Below are 15,392 nucleotides of genomic sequence, written 5' to 3'. Positions count from 1 at the left end.
GGCAGCCTACTGGGGACTGCAGTCTTTAGGGATCAGTTAGGATTGTGCTATGGCCAAAAATAGGGTTTAAGACCAAGTATAGCCTTCATTATCAGACTTTTTTTTCCTTTTTCTCACTAAAATACATGCCAAGTTTGGGATATAAAGAACTTTTTTCCATTAAAAAGAAACCATCTCCTTATTCAGAAATCATGCTATCAACAGTGACAGATAACTGCAGGTGAGATTGGCTAAAAATTCCTCCCTGCAGACGGCTGTCAGAATCAAGCTCCCTCCCACATTGCGGGGGTGGTAGAGGGAGCAGAAAGGAATTTGGGGGAATATTCTTGTTTATGCTATCCTCTTTGGCATTCTGAAACAACTCTAACAAATACCTCTTTCCCCTTCCAAGTCAGGCAAAAACAGAAGTCCAAATGTTTTTTATTCAGTAGTAGGTCAGCACCAGGTATGCCTGAGCAAGGTACGGCTGTGTTCCTGATCCAAAATTTAAAGCTGCAAAAAGACTTTCTGAAAAGATAGCAAAAATGTATAAAGAAAACTGAAGAAGCCACCACCCTGGGCATATCCTGCCTTCAATATTAACACACCCAGGAAATGTACAAGGACGTGATGCTACTCACCACAATGATGAGAACATTTGTTGAAAAGGAAGAGTTTATGAATTGGATGATATTGAGTAATTATATCCTAGAAAATAGCTGTCAGCTCACACAAGAACAATTTAAAGAAACACTCAAAAAATTATACTAGGACAAACAGCAAAACATTATTCACTTCAGTGAAAATGTCAAAGTATATTCCTCAAACTGAAGGATAACAACTTTGCTTAACTCCTGCAGACAGAAGGTGGTGCCACAGTTTTCTATTCCATTACAAACAGGATAATTTTGTTCTATTACTTTCTTTTAACAAAAATCTTCATTTGCATACCAATCAGCTTTCAAGAATATAACAAAAGTGGACTTCTCTTTGTTTTTACCTTTACCAGACCCCACCCCCAAATCTTTGGTCTACTTCTCCGTTGGCTCCACAGTAGAAAATCAGATGGGTGACAGTGAGGAGGATTCATAAGATGCTCCTCCAAGGAAGGATCATGTTTTATATTTCTTTGTAAGCCCCATTGCTTCACTTTATTGTTTGGCAGATATAGGTACTTGGAAAATGTTTGTAAAAAGCTCATTGAATGGGCTGAAGGATGCATGAATGAATACTTATTCATATAATTCATTCATGCTCATATGAATATGTTTCCATTTATTCATATGCAATACATATGAATAAGTACATAATTCATATATTATTTACATAATATATATAATTCATATATTATTTACATAATATATATAATTCATATATTATTTACATAATATATATTTTATATAATTCATATATTTAAATAATATATATTTATATATAATTCATTCATATTCATATGAATGAATATATACTTACATATATATAATCCTTCTAGTGTCACTTACAGGGAAAGAACATATTGCCTCAATGTTTATTAGAACTCTTGTTAATACCCATAGATGTCAGGTCAATTGTACCATGTAAAGGGGAAAGGAAGGGAATGGCATTTTTTACACACTAACAACATGTCCTGTGCTGGTGTTTTCATGTGTGATCATAGTCCTCATAATAACTCTATGAGATAGTAGGATCATTATCTGCCTTTTATTGATAAGCAGATAGAGTCCCAGAGAGTTTACTAACCTGTCCAAAATCACTTGAGTTAGAGTTAGAATTTAAGCTCAAGTGCTGCTTTCTCCAAACAGCATAACTTTTCCTCTCTGTCTTCTCTAAACACAAAGTAGGAAGTTTAAATCACTAATAAATCAGGTCTAAGAGGTCTGGTCATTATTTATGGAGCATTCATTATGTACAACGTGCACTTACACTACAAAGGAGCACAAGAAAGATAAATGTCTACCACCTTTTTCAATGGGCCGCTTAGACACGACGTCAATAATCTGATTCATACAGATCAGTGCTACGATTTGAATGGATCCTCTCCAAAATTCAGGTGTTGCCAATGTGATGGTATTAAGAGGTGAGACCTTTAAGTGGTGGTTAGGCCAGGGGTACTTTTTCCTCCTAAATGGGATCAGGTGCCCTCATAAAAAAGGCTTCACACAGCATTTGAGGAGCTTGCCCTTCTACCTTAGTGTCACTTCCCTCTGGAGGAGGCAGCCACAAGGTGCCATCTTGGAAGCAGAGAACAGCCCTCACAAGGCACCCAAACCTGCTGGTGCCTTAACCTTGGGCTTCCCAGACTCCAGAACCATGAGAAAATTTATTTCTGTCCTTTACAAATTACCCAGTCTCAGGTATTTTGCTATATATTTTGTCCCAGTACAAATGGACTAAGACAATACAATATTCTGGGTGTAACAGAAACTGTAAAAATAATTTTAACACTTCAAACATCTTTTGAAGTAGTCAAAAATAACATATTTTGAAACTCATGGTAATTTTCTTCCCTCAGATTTAGTGCTAAAATAATATCTTTATCAATGTAATCATTATTATTAAGCTAATTTTATAACCAAATAATTTTCAGAGGCTAAAAAGTCATTAAAATTAATTAAATTTCCTTTGAGAAGGTTAAATAAAAAGTTTGCCTCAGGAGACCGAAGCAGGAGAATGGCGTGAACCCGGGAGGCACAGCTTGCAGTGAGCTGAGATCGCACCACTGCACTCCAGCCTGGGCGACAGAGCAAGACTCCATCTCAAAAAAAAAAAAGAAAAAAAAAGAAAGAAAAAGTTTGCCAGACATCTAAATTTCCGTCCCAATCACTAGAGGTACTTAAATACTGATGTTTCCCAGTTTCTTTCTTACTCAGAATCCAGAGACAATCAGCATTACTGAGCTGTAAGGAATGGTATCTTCTTAGCCATTTGTTCTAATTCTACCCTCGAGCAGTCATGGAAATGTGGAAAATCACAGAATCAGGGTGATTCCTAGAGCACCATCTCCAAGAATGTTTCGGCAGCATATGAAGAGGGTATATTTGTCAGGGATCCTGCCCACTCGCCCCCCTCCAATAGTCATCTATCATTCTGAGAGAGAAACCACTTAGCTAAATAAACAGCACTTCTGGATAGAGTTTTGCCCTGAACCTCTTCCTTCTTTCCCCGTTTTTGGTCCCGAGCCTCTCTAACATCTCCCTTTCTCTGCCTGGATGGGAACAAGCTTAAGGCCGTATGGGAGCTGAGCTTGCAAACCCGGCGCTGCTCGGTCAGACCAGAGACATTAATACTCACCTCAACGGGGTTCACAGGGAGACACAGAGGGTCAGATATTCCCAGTTCAGGGGGAAGTGCCACTCCTAGATACCATGCAGGGCAGAGAGTGGAGGAACTAGACAGAACTAGCCCACCCCTTCATGGGGAGCTGAGCAGTCTCTGGAGGTGGGGATGACCCTTCTCAGCTGCTCACCACAAAATAAATAGGCATCCCACAACTCTGACCCACCTGAGCCGCTAGGTTGTGTGCTGCTCAGGTGTGGATAATAAGGGAAGGAACAGCCTCCCAGATGAAACAACTCTTCCTCCAATAACCTTCACCTGTGCTGTGGCCCAGGCCGGGCTGAGGAACACAGGTTGTAGGAAAACCACTTCCTCCTGGCCCTTATGGGGCCACCAACTCAGAAGGCTTTGTCCTAAGTTACTAATTGTCGGGGTCCAGCCAACCCTTCCTGAAAGGGAAGGCACAGGGAAGACACTGTTCTAAGTCAGACTTTGCATTAGAAGAAAACATTCTACAGCAAAACCATGGCCACGGCTGGACTTTCTCCAGGGTCTGAGATGCTGTGTTGATGAATTTGCTCCTCTCTGGTTTTAGGGAACTTTGAATCTCCCTCAATCCTGTCAAGAAAAAGTCCCAGCACGATATGAGACGCACGGTGTCCTGGCAGTGAGTGAGGAGATGTCCTCTTGTCTGCCTCTCCAAATGGAGGGAAATTGTCACAGGGAAGTTTTCTAAAGAAAACCTAAGGAGGACCGGGGGGAAACTTTAATTTTTCAGGACTTATTCTTCTGAACTTCTGATTTTTTTTTTTTTCACAAGAAGCATGCCTTGTTCTGCAATAATAATGAAAAGAAAGTCTAGAAGGAATGAGTTAACTTCACCACATCACATAAAACCATTATTATAAATGAGCTTAAAGATATTAAATATAATGCATGGGTTTTATGGCATGCTGAGGGAAGTGGTATAGTTTAATTGAGGATTTCCTGTGCTGTCTGGAGCTGAGAATAAAGGACTGTATTGTGACCTCGCTTCCCCTCTTTTCCCTTTCCTCCAGAGCCTAATATATCAATCAAATAAAATTAGTGTAATTAGGAAGCCGATTAAAGACGGAGGAGTGCTTCCTCAAAATTTCTCTAATGAAAACCTAGGTGCTATCATAAAGCAAACAAATGTATCTATTTATGGAAATTAAGTGAATATGATCATTGTAGCTTTAAGGAACTCAGATAATTGAGATTCAGATTGTTCCAAATACAAATGGGTTCTTGGAGAATGAACGCTAACTTTGATAAAAGACAATATTTCCTCTTGAGACTGGTAACTTTGTGACTTCCAGAGTTGTCGCTTTTTTTTTTTTTCCTTTATGATGCCTGCTTCCATCTCATCCCTTAGCTCAACTCACCTGCTTCCTACCTTGGAGGGCAGGGTTTGGTAGTGGGTGACCACTGATGGGGTTGGAAAGTTGCGTTCCTTTGATATCAGCCCAGGATAGCGTAGAGCTCTCCTGGGGCTGGATCAAGTTTTTCTCCTTTAAGCCTATGGTAAGTTCTGAGCTGCCAGCTCTCCTCTAGCTGGGTAGAGAGGAATCTTAAGGGAGTAGCGGGAACTGCAGGAGGTTGAGCAGTGAATGGGAGTGGAGGAAATGGATAGAGTCAGGGAGGACTACTTCTTATGTAATCTTGGCTGTGGAGGACAGCAGAGGGGGCAAGGGCAGCTTGAAAGACTGCCAACTCCCAAGCAGGCTACTTTAGGCTGGGGATAAGTTTAATATGTTTATAATCTGAGAGAAACAGCCAGGAAGATGGGGATCTGTATAGTTTTATGTTCGTTCCAAATTTCCATTGAATTATTTTAGATCATAAGATACTTGATCTGTTATTTATTGTCAGTTTATTTTAAGAACTGAACATCTTTTGAAAATGACAGAATGAGTCCAGTGAGTGGGAGCTACCATGAGCCTCACTACCAGTACTGCAGGGCTGGGGTCTCTATGAGCAAAAAAGGAAGACAGACCGTGGCAGTCCCTCAGTGGCCGGAACACCACAAAACTTAGCTGGTGGCTTTGAATGTGATTTCAAAGCATTTTAAAATAATAATGTCCTTTTTCACGTGCCTTTCCTTTTTCACTATTCAGTCCACATAGGGTACTTTCAAAAATGCTCATGTTTTTATTAGAACATGACTCAGGTATTGTCCTTTTCTGAAACAAACAAAGCAACATAAAGCTTCTTTACCAAATTTAGAGTTCTTGTTTTTCAATCACTGCTCTAAATAGATCACCATTATGAAATGGTTAAGTGTGACAGAATTAGTGGTAACTTCTTAACTGCCAATATACCAATTGTAAGCAAGTTTGTACTGAGTGCTAACCAGTTGCTAAGGGATTTTCAACCTGTGATGCCAGCTGGCTCACTTTGATTAACAAGAAATGGCCTTGATGTCCTTGCAAGAGAGTCCTTGCTAGAAAGAATTAGATCCTTGCCTTGTGTCAGGCTCTGGGCTAAGTGCTTAGTCTAAGCTCATTTCGCTCTATGAAGTATCACATGATCACCACGCCCTTTTTATGAGGCAGGAATCAGAGGTTCAGGGAGGCTGTGAAACTCAAATCACAGGGCTTTCTGGTAAGTAGCAGAGCAGGACCCAAACCCTGGCATGGCTGGCCACAAAGCGTGGGCTCTTATCCATTAAGCTGTAGCTCTTGCCTCCTACAGGAGAAATAAAAAAAGAGAAAGCACCAAAGGTCATGCTGTACAGCAGCAGAGTTGAGCTTGTTCTAGCAGGTCTCCTTTGGGATAATAACCATACCAGTAAAGCTGCACTTGATTATCTAAGGACATTCTGGCCCAGCCTGCCTTGGACTACTTAGATCTGCTGAAACCTGCTATTCATGTAACCTGATTGCCGAAATTCTTTTCCTTTCTCCTTTTCCTCTAAAGCTTCACCTCGCAAGCAACCAAGCGCAGCTAATCCAGAAAAATGAGATCTGTGTTCTTTCCCAAGTCTGATTGTTTCGGTCTATTACTTTGAAATCTTAATAACATTTTCCAAGTCCTATTTCATATCCTAAATGACTACTAACCAGGTTACCTAACTCATATACTAAAATATTTCCTTCTTAATCTTTAGTGGTGGAGTTAGAACTGGGTTGACTTTGTCGTGTCTCTACGCTATGGTTGCTTGATAAAAATTTAGAACTGCTTCTTGATTAAGTTGACCATGGCTCTCCTCTTGAATTCTATATACCCAGTAAGAGATCAGTGTCTGCCACTTAACAGGCATTCAGTGAAGATTTTTTGAATGAATGAACAAAGTATATTAGATAAGTTTTGGTACAACAACCCATTCCAGCTACAGTGATCTGAAACAATCATGCACTGATATATGCCAGAACTCTACAAAATCTATTTTTTCCCCTTGGAAGAAATAGCAGTGTCAATTGCCTTAAATCATTTTTAATGTCATAAAATAGATAGGGACAAGAAATTTTTGCATATTCTGGCGGAGCTGTGAAAATGCAATTTTTAGCCTTTTGCTACCAGACTGGCTCTTGCTGAAAACATTCGCACAGTCTCCAGTCTTCACGTTCTTCTTCGTGCTGTCGGGCACAGAACAACTTTTTTATGAAAACACAACATTTCCTAAGGAGTATTCCCAGAAAGTCTAAAAAACTTTAAAGGGACACCCTAAATCCTAATGTTCTGATGGTTTCACAACTCTTACATGGCTTCCAAGTTCCCCTGTCCCTAATTTGTTCTGGTAGGTTTTTGTTTGTTTTCATTCAGAGGGTTTTCTCAACTAGGCTCTGTAGCTCGTGTCAGCAAAGAGAGAGTCAAAAATATCCTTAGTATGTGCCAACCAAGTGGTAACCACACTCAAGTAAAATACAGCAGCTCTACTGGCTTGTAATTCCATAGGATCAAGGGAGACTACTTGTAGACTAACAGAAGAATTTATAAGATAATTCTATTCTAGGTAGGAAAAGTATGAGTTCAGTTATCTTAAGTCTTGCACATATTAGCAAAGAGAGAACAAGAATGAAACAGGACTTGGTGGGTTTTGCTTCTGTCTGCTCCTGGCCATTTCTGTGAGACATGTCTTATGAAAATAGCATTGGCAAAAACATACCCACAAATATGTTTTGAGAAATAAGCTATAGAGCATGTACACACTATGACACATAATTACTATGTGGGAAAGCCAAATTCCACTGAGAATGTTTTGCATTTACAATGTAAGGGATCGTCTTGTACCTCTCTCTGCCGCCTGCCAACTACATCCACCCCCACTGCCTTCCCACTGTGTAACCCTTCACTTTGGCAATGTTGGATTGCATCCACCCATCAGGTCAGTAAAAAATTAGTCATATGAGTCATTCATTTACTAACTCAACAACTATTGATTGAACCTTTACTACATGAGGATACTGCCTTGTGCCATGTCCACTGAGAACAAGACCCTCCATGATGGCACCCCAAGGCCATGTGAACCTATGTGGAAATAAACCCAGTAGAGCACAGAGCAGTGCAGGATCAGTTGCCCAGCATGGGGTGGGACACTCCTTCTCAAAGGTAAACAAAGAATGTGGTCCATGATTAAAAGTACAATGTAAGATTTCCTAGGCCTTATCGTTTCACTCTGTTTGTGCCTCTGTTGCTTCCATTTTGTTTCTCCTCAATAATGAACATTTAAAAAAATGTTTAAAGATAAGTCAAAAGAGAGCTGTTGACTGGCCTTCTGTGCAGCAAGGCAGGGAAACCGGATTAACTCTGTTCAGTCTTGCAGCCACATGTGAAAACAAGCTACCGAGAAAGAGCCCAGATGGAGAAAGCTCTGAGAAGAGCCTGTAACATTGGGGGTAAGAGGTGATGGGGAACTGGCCTGGACCTCTGTCTCTGTAGGTATGTTGGCAGAAAGGTCTGTTCACTTACTCAACACTTAGGCCTTCCTTCTGAATGTTCAAAATGACTCTTTATAATGAATTTTTCCTTTCTTAGCAAGATGTCTTAAAAATGAGTATTTGACTTTTGAATCAATTCTGAAAAATGGAATACTTAAGAGGAAATTTCTCTACCATATCAAAGTTGATCAGCATGCCTTCTCTGTGAGAGGCACTGTGTTAGAAACAGGACAGAGAACTCAGGATGCTGGCTCTGCCTGCAAGAAGCTTACCTTCAAGATGGGAAGGCAGGTGGGCAACCAGCCCATACATATGATATGACTCTGAGGTCTTCATTTTTATGCCCTGAATAGTTCTCAAATTCAAGTTTTGAAGACAAATTACTTTATGATGTGAGAGCAAAAAGAATGTTTTCTTTAAATGATACATATATTGGTAGTTTGTTATATTTTGAAATTTCTCGAATTATCATTTTTCTGAGAAATTTATGATCCATTTCTCACATTTTCTTGGTGTGGGGCATGATGGAGGAGGGTCATTCATTTTGGAAATGTTGTTCGCTAAAGTGTTAAGAAACAGAGGTTAAGAAACTTCATGCTGGCTTCTTAGCTCCTGACTGCATCTTTTAAAGAGAGAAATGAGCCTGCATACATTAATTTTCAATGAGAAAGGACAGTTTGGCACAAAAGGGAGAAGAGGACAACCCAGGTGTCCTGGAAAAAGTAGGACCAAGTAAAAGGGAACAGGATAAGGTGATATGAATAGACTTTCTATGAATACAAATTGAGATTTCAGTCACTCGTGGGACTTGGTACCAGGCCTCTTATGTTTTTGTTATTGTTTGTTTGGTTTTGTTTTTTCTTACACAAAATTCTTATGCATTTGGGGAAGCTCGGTGAAGAGTACATAGGTACTCTTTTGATAATTTTTGTGACATTTTAGTAAGCCTAAAACTATCCCAAAATAAAACTAAAAAATACAGACAAGTAATAACTTCAAACAGAAACTAGTGAAGCCAAGATCTGAATCTAAATTTAACTCTCAAACTCTTTATCTTAGCCATTATATTATTCTATCACTCTTTTTATACTATTAAGTGATTCTATTCCCACGTGTTCTTCACTAACAATGTTTTCTGCCTGGAGCCCTATTTCCTGGGGACCAAACCTGTAATCATGAACTCCAATTATTTTTATGGCTGAGTTGCCTATTTGGGATCTCCTGCCATCACTTACGACTGGTGCTAATTGACGAACTTCTTCAGAGTAATTTCCTTTAATCTTGGACATAGTATTAGTTACCTTATTATACAACAAATTTCCCATACATTTAGTAGCCAAAAAGTATAAACATTTTATTATCTCTGTGGGTTAGGAATTCAGCAGTGGCTTCGCTGGGTAGCTCTGGCTCATGGTTTCTCATAAGATTGCATTCAAGATGTTGACCAATCATCTCAAGGTTTAACTGCGACTGGGGGATCCATTTCAAGATGGCTCACTTACATAGCTGGCAAGTTGGTGTTGGCTGTTGAAGGTGACCTCGGTTTCTCTCCACATAGGCCTCTCTCTGGGTTCTTTGCATGTCTACATGACCCGGAGGTTGACTTCTCCAAGAACAAGTGATCCATGAGAAAGAAAGCCAGTTGAAACTATCTAAGACCTAGTCTCAAAAGTCATATAACATCACTTCTCTCATATTTTGTTTGTTAGAAACAAGTCACTAAGTCAAGTCCATAGTCAAAAGGAGAAGGAATTAGATCTGACCTAATGAAAAGAGAATCAATGTCAAAGAATTTGCAACATATTTTTTAAAACCACCATACCTGTGTTGTGGTCAATGGTACATATCCTAACTATACATCATGCCATGGACAGGTCTGGCTACAGTTTAATATTTCTAATTACTGCTCCTGGAAATAAGCTGTCCTAAGATTTATTTCCTTATTCATACCTAGGACTTTGTTAAATCTTCTGAATCTTCTGAATAGAACAGAAGATGAAATGATGGAAAACCCAAGCAATACTTGCTTAGGACAAGTGGGCATTTGTTGGCTCATGCAACCCAAAGAACTGTAGGACAATTAAATCCCAGGATGGGTAGGAATTCAGAGAAATAAGTGGGACCAGGAGCTTGAACACTGACAAGACTATACCTTCGCGTCCTGTCTGTGCTCTTCTTGGTATGTCAATTGCAGTCTTTCTCACTTCAGAGAACTTTTGTATACGTGATAGAAACTATAGCTCCTGGCACCTTCCAAAATTTATATTCTACAGTCTGACGTAAGAGAGACTCCAGATGAGGGTCAGCCTCCTGTAACATGGTAGCTAGCTCCTGGGGTTTCCACAAGTTGGCCTTCAGAAGAAAAGGGTGCCCTGGAGGAGTGAGGAGAGTGATGGAAAGAAAAACACAAGAGTCCTATAAAGGGTTTCTAGAAAAGGTACCAAGAGTGATAAGTATAAATACTGAAGGTAGAAACAGCATTTTATTTTCATGCATTTCTCCATATTCCATTTAAAATTAAAATAGTGATAAAAACAGCCTTTATATGGAAACTGCACACTTTATTTGGTGACTTTCATCTCTATGGGTACCCACAGTAATAGTTGGCATTAATGTTGATATATTTTAATTAGAACAACATGGCCAGTAGATATGTTCTAAGTTTTTATTTGAATTCTAGAAGAAGCATTTAAGAACTGGCTCTAGTCTTTTCTTGGTTACAAAATAGAATTCACCCCCTTAGGTCTTTCGGTAACACAAAAGACACATTTGCAATATTTTCATCTATGACAGGTGGACACATTTCCCAGAAGGGCAATAGATAAACTGGTAGGACCCAATCCCAAGAAGTAAAAACCATCAAACTTTTGCAAAACAACAGTTCTGCTAATAGTTGTGCATGGTATGTGTGTGTGTGTGTTTGTGTGTATGTGTGAGAGACTGCCAGAGAAACAGAATAATTAGAGAAGCAATGCTAGAAAGTTGTATATACACCAATATGCCTATTTCTTTTTGAATTTTAAATAGTCTAATATGACCAAACAGTTTGACCAAAAGAGTCTAAGATTGCTAGTTGTATAAATAAGTCTTTAAAGAAATACACACATGCACATATTATGTACTTTACATTTTCTTTATAAAATATATTTTATAAAATGCACATATAATATGTACTTTCTTTATAAAAGTATATTTACTTTAGACATTTGGCAGGCATTTTCTTCAGTTCCCACATGGCCTGGTTCATAAAATTTGCCTCTCTAAGATAGTTACTGGTCACCCTTGAAAAGAGTAGTAGTTGTTTTTTAAAAATCCTCCTTTTGTCAACTCATTGCAGCAAACTATTTTTTCTCACTCCCAACTCTCAAACAAGCTTCACACATTCCCTCCTTTGTCCTGACCTCTCTATAGGTTCTTCAATGATTGCATTCACATTCAAATGCTACTCTGGGTGCATTCTATTTTGCAATGACATCTCAGCTTCTGTTTCTGGTCAACGCTTCTGGTAAAGCAATAGTTCTCCCTTACACATGTTTCTCAGCAGAATCTACTCTGACAGCCTACATACCCTGCTGCCTGCTTCCTGGCTCCCTCCTTGGAGTGACTGGTGTGTACAAGACAGACAGAGCTTCATTCAGCACATCCCATTCCATTCTGTGGTCCAGCGCTTGCCAGCTCCCATGGGACCTTAGAGCGGCTGATTGCTCTTCCCTCCTCCCTACAAATTTACATTCCTGCCCTCCCCCGCTTCAACTGGAATCTTAAATAGTAAAGCCATTCATTGATCTGTAAGCTTGGAAATAATAGATTAGAAGGGAAGAAACATTAACACAAAGCAGAAGTATCCTGAATGCATCATGCTCCTCAGAAAGGTCACTTTTAGCCATTGGACTATACTATGTCAATGTTGTAGTCCCTGGTATCCAAGGAGCAAGTCCACTTTAAGAACGGAGTAAGAGCCATAGGTCTAGCTGTCCAATTTCCTTTTTCTTACCCTATGCAGAATTGTCTCTTAGAGCTTTAAGATGTTACAAGGTCCATCTTTTCTAGCCCTTTGCCTTTATTAGCACAAAGAGCCCAAAGCAAATCTATAGCCATGGTGCCATAAAGACAGTGCAATGAGAATGCTGGCCCATCAGTGAGAAGAGAAGACTCCCATCCTGAAGTCAGGGGCCTTTAATTTCACTTAAAAAAAATCAGCCAGGCACGGTGGCTCACACCTGTAATCCCAGCACTTTGGGAGGCCGAGGCAGGCAGATCACGAGGTCAGGAGATCCAGACCATCCTGGCCAACACAGTGAAACCCTATCTCTACTAAAAATACAAAAAATTAGCCTGGTGTGGTGGTGGGCTCCTGTAGTCCCAGCTACTCGCGAGGCTGAGGCAGGAGAATGGTGTGAACCCAGGAGGCGGAGCTTGCAGTGAGCCAAGATCGCGCCACTGCACTCCAGCCTGGGCGACAGAGCGAGACTCCGTTTAAAAAAAAAATCTACCCAGGGTGGAATCAGGTCTCCCAAATAGCAGCACTCCCAACCAAATTGTCTCTTGGGTACATTTTCAAGGGTAAGACAGACAAGGCCAGGCCCAACACCTTAGTTCATATTCAGTGGTGTCAAGGGATTCAGCTGCAGGTGTCTCCACTGGTTGCCTGAGGTTGGGGGTTGTAATCAACAGCTTCACAAAACAGGCCTTGACGTGCTTAATGGAAGGGGATAAAGGCAGACTTTGCTGGTCACTTCCTGGAATTGTTGGTCAAACTCGAGGGTGTATTTGAAGACCATGAATGGTATGATGTTGCTGACTGCTGGATTCCGAGCCATTTCCACAGGACTGGCTCAGTAATAGAGTAATATGTTCTGGTCAAAAATTTAACATAAATAAAATTTCTCATTCATTCACTTATTTATTTATTTATTTATTTATTTTTCGATGGAGTCTTACTCTGTCACCAGGCTGGAGTGCAGTGGCATGATCTTGGCTCACTGCAAACTCCGCCTCCCAGGTTCAAGCGATTCCCCTGCATCAGCTTCTCGAGTAGCTGGGACTATAGGCGCCAGCCACCATGTCGGCTAATTTTTGTATTTTAGTAGAAACGGGGTTTCACCATATTGGCCAAGATGGTGTCGATCTCCTGACCTTGTGATCCACCTGCCTCGGCCTCCCAAAGTGCTGGGATTACAGGTGTGAGCCACTGCGCCAAGCCCCATTCACTTATTTTTTTAAAAATGTATCGAATCAATACCAAGTGCCCTGCACTGTGCCCCAGGATGGCTTAATTATTGCACTCAGACTAGCCCTCCTGGATAGAAGTAGCTCTTGTCACTCCCTGAATTCTTCTGTCAGTTCTTTCAGATCAAGGGCTCATTGTGTTCTTCTGATTGCTTCTGCCTAGCAGTCTGCTCAGAGTCTGGGGTCTTCTCCTTGGCAGCCCACCTTGATGCCAACAAAATGTAAAAGACAATTTGGGCCAAAACTAAGAATAACATGGCAAAGAGAACTCCCCTTCAAAAAATATTTTTGGTCTGGCCAGACACCAAACAGATTTACTGACCAGTCAAATGATAAACTTGTTCCTTCTGCTCTAACTACCCAACAAGCCTAAGGTACAGTTCTACACCTTTGGAAAGTCTGGAAACTTTGTTGACCTGTGATTGAAAATATGGAAATATAAGTCTGTGTCCCTCCAAAAGCCAGTTCTGGGTGATGAATGCCTTTCTGTGGACCTACCAAATAAAAGACTTTAAAAAACGTTAAGACTTTTTTTCACACGGTGTTGCCTCAGTAAGGTCATTCAAAGTCCTCTTCATCCATTTAACCTTCAGGTTTTAATACCCCACGCTAATATGCAACCATTTCTCTTTCTAAAGCCACCAAATACTCATCAGTGAGATAGTTTCAACGAAAACATGTTCATAGTTATTGTCAACAGATCCATTTATGGAACTGTCCAAGACACTTAGATAAAATGAATCAAAGAAAAAAAATGTGTTTTCATGATTTCAAGGAGGTTAGAATGCTAGATTGAAAACACCCACAAGGACATAGAGTGTTTGGTCCTCTCTCTTAAGGGGCCCTCAGGGTTTGGCTTAAGAGGCTGGAACAGGGTATTGTTCTAAAGCTGTGAAAACTGGGAATCTCTAGAGTGTTGAGCCTGAACCAGAGTCCCCTGAGAGCTCCAGAAGATGGGACCAGAATTACTGAAATTAACTGATACATTCATGGTGCAGAATGGATGCAGAAACTGGGGGCCATAACAAAAGAGCAAGAGCCAAACAAAAGGAGAATGAGTGGCCACTTAATCAGAGTAAAGCAAAGAGGGCTCTCTGTGCTATAAATGATGCTAAAGTATACAGGGTTTGTTTTCACATGTACAGGTTGCATTAATTTACTGATCAAGGCATCCACCTGTGTTCCAGGCTCTTGTCTTGGTACTGAAGTTATAATATGAAACGCTTTAGATTCACAGACTGCCCAAGAGGCAGTGACAAATGTCATTGGTGGTGTGAGGAGGCAGAACGCTGTGAGAGCCTGTGGGAGCTTCCCCGAACCTAGATTTTGCTGGATGAGGAAAGTTTCTCAAAAGAGAAGTTACCTGTGCTGAGACCAGAAAAGCTAGCCAAGTATGCAGATGGGCCAGACTAGATAAAAGTCATAGAATGGGTGGACATTAATTGCCCAGAATCGAAGGAAGGATTTGTTTTGGTCTTTTTCCACTAAATGTCAGAGTTACCAAACACCCACCTTTAAAAATTATGGTATTTTTAAATAATATGATTACACACTAAAGTAGGACAGAAACTTCTGAACTGGTCATGCCAGAATAGGAATAACTAGGTTGATGAAAATTCTATTAGTTTATTTTAAGGATCCGGGTCTCACTCTGCTGCCCAGGCTGGAGTGCAGTGGCATGATCCTGGCTTATTGCTGCCTTGGACTTCTGGGCTCAAGCAATCCTCATATCTCAGCCTCTTGAATAGCTGAGATTACAGAAGCATGCCGCCACACCTGGCTAATTATTTTATTTTTTACTTTTTAACAGGCAGGGTCTTGCTATGTTGCCCAGGCCGGTCTTGAACTTCTGGCCTCAAGTGATCCCCCTGCCTTAGCTTCCCAAGTTACTAGGATTGCAGGCATGAGCCACCACACCTGGCTAATTTTGTTAATTAGTTTGAGTTGGTACTCAATAACATGATATACACTTTAATATGTAGTAAATTCCAAATCCTTTAAGTATCT

Source organism: Nomascus leucogenys, chromosome 3, assembly GCF_006542625.1.
Source record: "Nomascus leucogenys isolate Asia chromosome 3, Asia_NLE_v1, whole genome shotgun sequence".
NCBI classification, from domain to species: Eukaryota; Metazoa; Chordata; class Mammalia; order Primates; family Hylobatidae; genus Nomascus; species Nomascus leucogenys.
Note: the sequence above shows the minus strand (reverse complement) of the source record.